This window comes from Emys orbicularis, chromosome 12 (genome assembly GCF_028017835.1).
Source record: "Emys orbicularis isolate rEmyOrb1 chromosome 12, rEmyOrb1.hap1, whole genome shotgun sequence".
Lineage (NCBI taxonomy): Eukaryota > Metazoa > Chordata > Testudines > Emydidae > Emys > Emys orbicularis.
In genome coordinates, this window is record NC_088694.1 from 35042551 (window position 1) to 35052579 (window position 10029).

Here is a 10029-nt window from a genome sequence, read left to right on the forward strand (position 1 = left end):
AACTTTTTAAACAAAAGGCCAGCATTAGGATGGGGCTAACACTTGAGCATACCTGTTGGCAGTTCAGAGCCCTAAGGTGGAAACCAGATGTTGCATTTTCCCGACACACCTACCACATTGTAAAAAATTGGGATGCCTGGATATCAGGAGCAAATGTTAAGTCTCTGGAAGATCTATCTCTCCTAATACAAATGGAGCAGTTCTTAGAGGGTGTTCCTGAGGAAATAGAAAGATACATCCTAGATGGGAAGCCCAAAACTGTAATCAAGGCAGGGGAGATCGGAGTCAAATGGGTGGAGGTGGCAGAGAAGAAGAAAGTTGGTAGCAGTTGGTGCGGATACCAAAAGGGGCAACCTGAGATGACACTCCACCATCGGAGTCAGCCCAAGGCCCCACCTCGCAAGGAGGAGCCTCCATACAGCCAGAGAAACCCCAGATGCCCTCTCATCCCACCACCCTACTCTCCAACCACCCACCTCGACCCAGCCCAGTCAGCTGGGCGATGCTTCAAATGTAACGAGCTGGGGCATGTAAAGGCCAACTTCCCCAAAAGCAGCAGCCGACTCAACTAATCACCCTAGGTTCCCACCGAGAGCCTTCAGGTGCAGATGCCCTGCAAATACCCCCAGAGCGAAGGGAAACTATAAGTGTGGGAGGGAGGAAGATTACTGTGTGGAGAGACACTGAAGCACAGGTGTCAGCTATCCACCAATCCCTGGTGGACACCAAATTCATCAACCCAGAGGCTCAGGTGACAATGCAACCCTTTAAGGCCAACTCTTTTAACTTGAACCTCAGCCTGAGGAGGGGAGCTTTGAAGGGAAGTTTCTTATCCTGAGGAGACTGATCTGTAGAATTTTATTTTCAGTATTTGAAAATATTCATAGGTTTTTAAAAAAATAAATAAATATCTGTGATCCCAATCTTCAGCAGTTGGAAAACATTTCAGTGAGTTGAACTGTTTTTCATAAGCCAGGCACCTGGCACATTGTCTCCAATGGATTTATGAAGCTTTACATCTGCTGGGGTTCTGACCTATTGACTCCAATTCAGCTACATTGATTTAAACCAAGTGGGCTTTATTGGCTCAGTGGAGCTATGATACTTTGAACACGTTGGCCCCAGAGATTTCAGTGGAGGTTGTGGCTGTTGGTCTTTAATTTATTCTTGAACATAGATTTTCAGGTGTGTGCAGTGTGTAATGTCTTCGATGGGACACACATTTCACATGGAGAATACATCTACCCTCTGATGTCCTGGGGTCTGGTTTCTATTCGAAATGATCATTCAAAGACACATGATGCCTTTAGTTTCCTCTGTGAGAACAGGATTCTGCTCATCAGTCTCCTGATGGCTTTTCTCATCTCGGTGTTTCTTAGCATGTAGATCATGGGGTTCAGCATCTGGGTGATTAGAGTGAAAAAGACAGAGACCACTTTGTCCAGGGTGAACTTCTTGAAGGGTTGAGCATAGATGAAGATGCTGGGTATGAATAGTAAACACACCACAATAATCTGGGTTCCACAGTTGGACAGAACCTTGCACTTCCCTTCCATGACATGTGTCCTCATCTTGACTAAGATGATGGTGTAGGAAATTAGCAGACAAATGAATTGTCTGATGAAGAGCACTCCACCATTGAAGACAATCTGCAGTTCGACTACATGGGTGTCAGCACAGGCCAGTTTGATGACTTGTGGGCAGAGCCGTAACTAGGTATTTTTGCACACGAGGCAAGAATATAAAATTGCACCCTCCCCCAGGGCCGGCTCTTTGGTGGCAATTCAGCGGCGGGTCCCTCAGTCCCTCTCGGAGGGAAGGGCCTGCCGCCGAATTGCTGCCGAAGAATGAATGAAGGGGCGGTGGTAGAGCCTGTGATTTTGGGGGGTCAACTCATGATTTTTGACTGCTTGGGCTGGTAATGTTGCTTCCAAGATGGTCTTTGATTCCAGTCCAGTTCCAATCCAGAGACGGACTCCCAGGTTAAGAGAGGAGGGAGGTGCTGGATATCAGCAGTGGCCACTAGGGATCAGCATGTATCCTGAGAATGCTGGGAGTTCAGGTTTTCAGGGCAGGATCAGGGTGGCAGGTATGTAGAAATTTTGGTGGTGCCCAGAACCCGCCCCCACCCAAACTCTACCCCCCCCCACACACCTGCCCAAGGCTCTGGGAGGGAGTTTGGGTGAGGGAGGAGGTCTGGGGTGCAGGCCCTAGGCTGGGGCAGGGGATTGGGATGCAGGCTCTGGGAGGGAGTTTGGGGATGGGGTGCAGGTTCTGGGAGGGAGTTTGGGGATGGGAGGGGTATAATAATAATATATGGAGATATAACTATCTCATAGAACTGGAAGGGACCTTGAAAGGTCATTGAGTCCAGTCCCTGCCTTCACTAGCAGGACCAAGTACTGTCCCTGACAGTTGTTTTTTTTTTGCCCCAGAGCCCTAAATGGCCCCCTCAAGGATTGAACTCACAACCCTGGGTTTAGCAGGCCAATGCTCAAACCACTGAAGGATGGGATGCAGGGGTGAGGGCTGTGGGTTGTGGCTGGGAATGGGAGGTTTGGGGTGTGGGAGGGGCTCAGGGCTGGGGCAGAGGGTTGGGGTGTGGGGGGTGAGGGCTCTGGCTGGGACTGGGGATGAGGTGTTTGGGGTGCTGGAGGGGCTCAGGGCTCGGGCAGAGGGTCAGGGTGCGGGGGGGATGAGGGCTCTGGTTGGTACTGGGGATAATGTGTTTGGGGTGCTGGAGGGGCTCAGGGCTCGGGCAGAGGGTCAGGGTGCGGGGGGGTGAGGGCTCTGGCTGGGACTGGGGATAATGTGTTTGGGGTGCTGGAGGGGCTCAGGGCTTGGGCAGAGGGTGCGGTGAGGGGGTGAAAGCTCTGACTGGGGGTGTGGGCTCTGAGGTGGGGCAGGGCTGGGGATGAGTTTGGGGTGCAGGCAGGCTGCTCCAGGCCAGGGGTCAGAGAGGAGGACTCCCCCCAGCCCTTTCCCTGCCAGCAGCAGCAAGCTCTGGGGGAGGAGCCCCCCTTTCTTGCCCCCCCAGCAGCACACTCACCACCACCACTGTCACTGCATGTGCTCCTAGGGCCCCTCTCAGGTCCAGGAATCTCCCTCACCTCCCCCGTGGTGGGTGCCGGGGGTCGCTGCGTGCACCTCCTCCCCTGCTGTTGCCCCTGACTGTAGCCTCACTGGGGGTGAGGGATGGGGCTGCCTCCTTGCCCAGCATGGGGCAGGAGTGGTGACTGCGGGCAGGGGGCCCCCTGTGCTGCTGGAGGGTCCCATTGAAAAATGAAAGGGTCAGAGGGGAAGGGCAGGTTCAGAGTCAGTCTGCCCTGGCAGTGAGTTGGGGGGCACTAGGACCCTGTGGCAGCAGTTGCTGCAGGCAGGCAGCATGGAGCTGCTCTGCTTGGGGTCCGGGAAGGTGCGGGGGAAGCAAGTCAGGTCCGGGGGACACTCGGGGGAGGCACGGGGGGGCGGCAGTTGGGGCCGGGGGGGGAGATCACCTTGGTTATAAATATCTCTGTGCCTGCCAGCGGCTTTTTTGTTTCCTGCATCACTTTTTGCGCCCCTCGGCTTTGTGCGCCCGAGGCAAGTGCCTCACTCGCCTTGCCCGTGTTACGGCGCTGCCTGTGGGACTTCACAGTAGAAATTGTCCAGAATGTTTGGCCCACAGAATGGCAGCTGGATGAGCAGTCCAATCTGAACGGCAGAGTGATCCAGTCCATCCAGCCATGACAGTGCCACCAGCCCCACGCACACACCCCGGTTCATGATAGTCAGGCATCTCAGAGGTTTATAGATGGCCACGTACCAATCGATCGCCATCCCCACAAGAATAAACAAGATTGCGCCCCCGATCAAATGGAAAAGAACATCTGGAGGTAGCACACATTAAAGGAGACAGTTTTATGCTTGGAGAGGAGACCGTACAGCAAGTTGGGAGCACTGACTGATGATTCATTGACATCCATGAAAGCTAGGTTGGCCAGCAGGAAGTACATGGGTTTGTGCAGCCAGTGGACGGCGATCACCGTGATGATGATGATGATGATGATGATGATGATGATGATGATGATGATGATGATGATGAAGTTTCCCAGCCAGGTGGCTATGTACACTATGAGGAAGACAATGAAGAGAAAATATTTCAGCTGATGATTCTGAGTGAGGCCCAGGAGAACAAATTCAGTCACTGCAGTGGTGAGGTTCTGCTGATCCATGTCATGTCCATAAAATACACCTTGAAATTGAACACAAATAATAACAATGGTTCAGCAGATCTGCCAAATTTTAGTATGCAGTGTTCAGATTTTGGATTTTCAATCTCTTTCTTCCTTGTCTTTCACTGCTTTAATTACCACACTTTTTCCACTGTAAAATTCTGCAAGTAAAATTTTTAAAGTGTGAGATCGTGAAATAACTTTATCTCACAATTTGTATATGATGATTAAGAAAGGAATCCAAGTGAAATGTGAAAGGCAAGGTGGGAGAGGTAATATCTACGATTGGACCAACTTCTGTTTTTGAAAGAGACAAGTTTTCAAGTTCCACAGAGTTTGTCTCTTCCACCAAAGAAGTTGTTCTAATCAAAGATATAACCTCTCCCACCTTGCCTCTCTCATATCCTGGGATCAAAACGGCTACAACAACACAAAAAGCAATGTAAATGAAAGGAAACATTTCATTTTAGTTTGATTTTTTCTCATGGAAAACCACAAATTTCCATCACAAAAGCCATTTTCCCATCCACTATTTTGATTCCATCCAGACCTCTTTTTTTGCCCATGATATTTCTTTTGACAGAAGTAAATTTTGATTCAAAGTTAAAGAAAGAAAATTCATTTTGTTTGACATTTTCTTATGAAAAATTGAAAAAAAGTAAAAAACCACACCAGAGTTTCCCATTACACAATCGGCCAAGATTTACTGTCAATGACTGTGGAGTGATGGGTTCCATTTCTGTCCTGCCATCACAATTCTCTGTGATCATAAGAACATAAGAGTGGCCATACTGGGTCAGACCATAGGTCCCTGTAGCACAGTATCCTGGCTTCCAACAGTGGCCAGTGCCAGGAGCCCTAGAGGGAATGAACAGAATAGGTAACCATCAAGTAATCCATTCCCTGTCACCCATTCCCAGCTCTTGGAAAATCATGGGAAATCCAAACACCCTCTCAGGCTGGGATTTTCAAGTGAGAGCAAGATAGGTGCCCAATTCCCATAGAACTTCATTGGATGCTGTGCCTGAACAAGACAAGTGTTTTCCTACTTTGCTGGAGGGTGGTGAGGTAAATTGCTTGAAGGATTGTGAGGAACTCAGACACAATGGTGTCAAGTTCCATATCAGTACTTTTGCAGACTTCTTTGAATGAGGACAATGAAGACGCAGACTTTGCCCAAACACTGTAACATTCAGGTCCATTAGGCTTGTGGAGAGCTTAAATTGAGGAAATTTTAGTGGGACATCCATGAGATTAAATGAATGACCTCATCATGTAAAAGCTGGTCTCCATAAAGGTAAAGACCCCTTAGTTTAAAGCCCTGTAGCAGACACGTTAAAATCTATATGGAGCACAACCAAGAGACACACACAAAGGGAAACATTAGATTAGCCTCGGCTGCACCTTGAGCTATGTGATATAAGCCACTTTTAATCATTTGAGGACCTACGGGCTTAGATTCACAATGCCACTTTGGGATTCAGAAACCTATGAAATCACTGGGATTCACAGAGCCTGAGTTCGGTGCCAGGCTCCTTATCCAACAGGGAGAGGTAGGTGCCTGAGAATGGGATTCATCAAAGCCAATAGGCTGAGGGGCTCCCTGCCTGTGTTTGTGATGGGAGATGGCAGAAAAGGGTGTGTGCTCTACTCCACCCTTCTCACTGTGCTTGGAAGTTGGGCTGCAGGGACCAACAGCCAGGACCCCTCTCTTGTAGCTAGGAGTCTATGCCATTTTTTGGCAAGACATGCCAGAGGAGGAGGCATCAGCATCCGCCAGCTTATAGTGTTTAGCCCAGTGCTTAGGGCATCACCTGGACTGTGGAAGACCCTGTTCAAACCCTTGCTTCCCTAGCCACATTTCCCAACTACCTCCTCTGGCTTCATTCTGAATGGGCCCCGGTCCAGCAGGTGGTCTCTGAGCTCAGCTGATGGACCAGGCCCTGTGGGAGGATAGCCATTCCTCCACCTATCTTCCCCGGCTTTGTGGGTCACACTGGGGCTCAGTTGTCTGGACACCTAGTGAGAGGCAGCAGCACATATGCCCAGAGGCAGCAACTTAAATACCTTGGGAACTTTTACATCACAAATCTAGATGCTGAGTGAGTTCAGGTGCCCACAGGGCCAGGCGGCAGCCAAGCTGGGTTTGTGAGTACGAGTGGCACCAAAATGTTGGACTTAGACTCTAAAAGTTACAGTGAGGTGCCTACATTCTTTTCTGAATCTAGCCCTTCATGTGCATCTGGGCTGTTTTCTGGGCTTTGAGGCTGGGATTCTTAAAGGAGCCCAAGAGAGCTAGGGGCCAAATTCCACCTTCAGTTCTGGTGTGGGTCCTTTTTCACCACACCAGTCTACACCTGCTGAAGAGCTACAGAACCTGTGCCATACTAAGAGAAGGAAATAATGAAGCCCTTGCTGGGAAAATCACTAGGGGTTTATTCATCAATCTGGGCCCTCCCCTGGGTTATTTCTGGGGTGTGTTTTCCAACAGTAATCTGCCCCAGAGATCTGAGCCTCACAAAGCCCCTGCTGTGGAAAAACCTGGGGACACAGCATTAGTCACAGGAAGACCTTAAATGGTCATAGCAACAATGGTGTGTTGTTATGGAGATAAAGTATCTCCAATCACACTTTATCTCCTGCATTGCCCCTGAAATAATGATGCCTGTCTGTAGTAACACATGGCACATTGTAGGAGTCAAGAGTCAATACCTCACAAAATCTGCTGTGTACATGGTCTCAGAACCAGCTCCTCTAAGTGAGTGAGGAAGCCCTGGGGAAGTCACATCTCAGAGCTGATCACTGCTCTGCTAACAGGCAGGGGGAGTGGACCTGGTTCCAATAATGAGACAGCCCCAGAAATCTTCCTCTTATATAATATCTGCCCCCTCACTAATGCTAGATCTCAGATCAGAGATTCCTTGAAATTTCCCTCAGCTTTTCTCAGCAGGATCAAGTGAACTGCCTCCCTGGAGACTGAAGGATTCTGCACAAAGGGAATCATTAAGAAATTCCTGGAGTGTTTCAGTTCAGTTATCTGTTTATTTTAGCCACCCAAACCCAACCTGCTCTGCAATTCCCTGCCAAGCTTGGTGGACACAAGGGGAATGTTGGGGATGCAGGGAAATAAATGGATATTTGAATGGCCTGTGAATCAGAGAGAATCCCAGTGAGTTTTATCCCTAGCACTAGAAAGAAATGTGATCAAAGGGTTAGAGCAGGAGGAAAGGAGGCAGTGCTACTGGGTTCTAGGCAAGCATTGAGGTATATTGTGGGACAGAGGTGTTGTTTTTGTTCTTTTTTTTTGTACAGCACCTTGCATACTGGGGTCCTGGTCCAGGACTGGTACTCGTAGGCACTAAAGCACCGGCACAGCAGTAATAAAAACAATGATTGGCTATTGAAAGGAAAATATTCAGAGCCATCAGACTCCAGTGACATCCCACCCTGCGTACACTGAGGACAGCTTCCGGGCTCTGTTGCACAACTTTCTGAACGGTGCTTGTAAAAATGGCATTGGACACAAGCCATTTGGACACTGCCTCAGTTTACAAATTAAACTCAAATTCCTTACCTACATCTTCTGTGAGCTCAGTCTGGGACCTGAGCGTGAAGCTGTCTCAACTTCTCTGTCATCATCAACAGCAACAAATGTTCTACAGGCAAAACCAAGTTTTAAGTGACTCCTGTGCAGCCCCCTCTCTTTCACACCCTGCCCTCACTGACCCCTGTGCAGCCCCATCCTACTGCGCACCCCTGCTGCTTTCAGTCACTTTGCAACAGTCATTGATGAAAAATCATTTCACAATTGGGCTGAAGATGTTCCAGCCAGGAACAGCCACTTTCCCAGATCTGTGTTCATTGAGCAGGGCTGGCAGGAGTAACAGCATTTAGAATTTTATTCTTTTATATTTTTTCCTAACATCATGACTCAACTACACATGGTTAGTAGATCTGTGAATTGAATAAGAGGAGGCCATTTTTACTGAATTACTTTGCAAAACTGCACAACATAACTATCAATTCTTACAAATGTAGAGTTAATCGGGAATGAAAACACATACTATAATTATTTTTGAAATGTTTCAAAAACATTATAATATTTAATTTTATAAAAAAAGAACTGATTTTCCAATTTTTGAAAATTTTCATGAGCATTTACCTGAACATGTTCAGATTTTAATATTTCAGTCTTTTGTTGTTGTTCTTCTTCTTATTATTATTAGTAGTAGTAGCAGTAGTAGTAGTTTTTTGTCTATTGTCCTAATAAAAAGAGCTGAAGATAGAGAAACTGTGGTTATGGTGGAGGAAAGACAAAAAGCGTGTTTTTCCTGTTTTTTGTTTTCCTTTGAAAAAAAATCTGCAGTATTTTTGAAAATATTTTTCATGATTTTCCACTATAATTAAAATGCTGTTTTTCATAGAGAAATAAATTGAGGTAGGGACACGTTTTGAAGCTCACCTACCTCATGTTTCTCATATCCTGGGACCAAAACAGCTGCAACAAAAAACACATTTTATGTCAGGGTTTGGGAAAAAAACAACTAAAACTTATATAATACAGTGTGGGAAGTCAGAGTTTTAGTAGAATGTTAAAAATGATTGAACCATTAACTAAGGCAAAAGACACCTCCAAGAATCTGATTCCCCAGGGGTTGTCTGAGCTCACAATGGCCTTCAACTAAACTTATCAGCATTTTTCTATTTGTCTCTCTCTGTAATCTGATCACTCTTGAATACTGCATTTGGTCAATTCCAAAATGTTGGGCCTTCCATCATAACAATACTGCATCCCATCTCTGCCCAGCCTCCCAACAGAGGATAACATTTTGACACCCTGCCTGACTTACTACCCAGAGAAGAGGAGACAAAAAACTAGGGGGGAGCAATGTGGGAGAAAGATGGGAATGGGGGTGTGCATATGGTGGGAATCGGAGAGCGAAAGGTGGACTCTGGGAATAGGGGGCATGGGAGGCACGTAGAACACCTGGTGGAGAAAAATTGAGAGCAACAGGGAGTGCTTAAATAGAGGGGGATGGAAGGGTCACACACAGGAAGTTTGTGGGGGAATGTGGGAGGGGAATGCAAGAAGCCCCATGTGTTTGCAATGAGATCATCCTACAGAAGCTATGAAATGTGCGACCCCCTAGTACAATGAATTGTTTCTGATGTACCTGGAAGACATGAGCACATTTATAGAAAACAGGAAAAGAATCTAAAAGCAGATATCACTTGGAACAATGGGAAACTTTCTGGAGGAAGGCTAAAAACACATCTATTTGTCCAATGCTTAAGGAAATTTGTTACCAATTACTTTATGAATGGAATCTCACTCCACCTAAGCTTGTTTGTTGGAAACCATTTCTAACTTGGTCTCTTGAACTTGAATTCACTAAAAGTCCTGTCCTTTTTTTGTTAATAAATTGGTTTTATTTTGAAATCTAAACCAATTCAATGCTGTGTTTCAACTGTACTGTTTAGTAACTCCAGTTTAACTAGCAAACCACTGAATATTGACTCTGTACAGGAGTAATGAATCTTTAATAGCTGAACTGTCCAGCAGAGGGCAGGCAGTGCAGAACACAGGTTTTGGGGAAAATTTGGGACTGGGAGTGTGCTGTGGTCAATTTGCAAGTAGCAATCAAGGCTGGTGGAAGTCGCAGTGTGGCTGGTGTGTTGCTGACAGGCTGCTGGGGTCAGAGATACTGGACCAGTGCTGCATCTATACACAGACACTCAGGGTGTGGCTAACATGCTCCTAGGCTGATTGTTAGTGTCCCAGGTTGGGAGCTACAACAGCAAATAATTGTGAGGC

General features: G+C 47.1%; 1 protein-coding gene and 1 pseudogene across 1 annotated transcript in view; both read right to left on the reverse strand.

Annotated features, from left to right (window-relative positions):
* LOC135886051 (cytosolic phospholipase A2 gamma-like) overlaps positions 1–10029 on the reverse strand; it is a 979292-nt gene that overhangs the window by 596390 nt on the left and 372873 nt on the right.
* LOC135886877 (olfactory receptor 4D2-like) lies at positions 1284–4214 on the reverse strand (annotated as a pseudogene).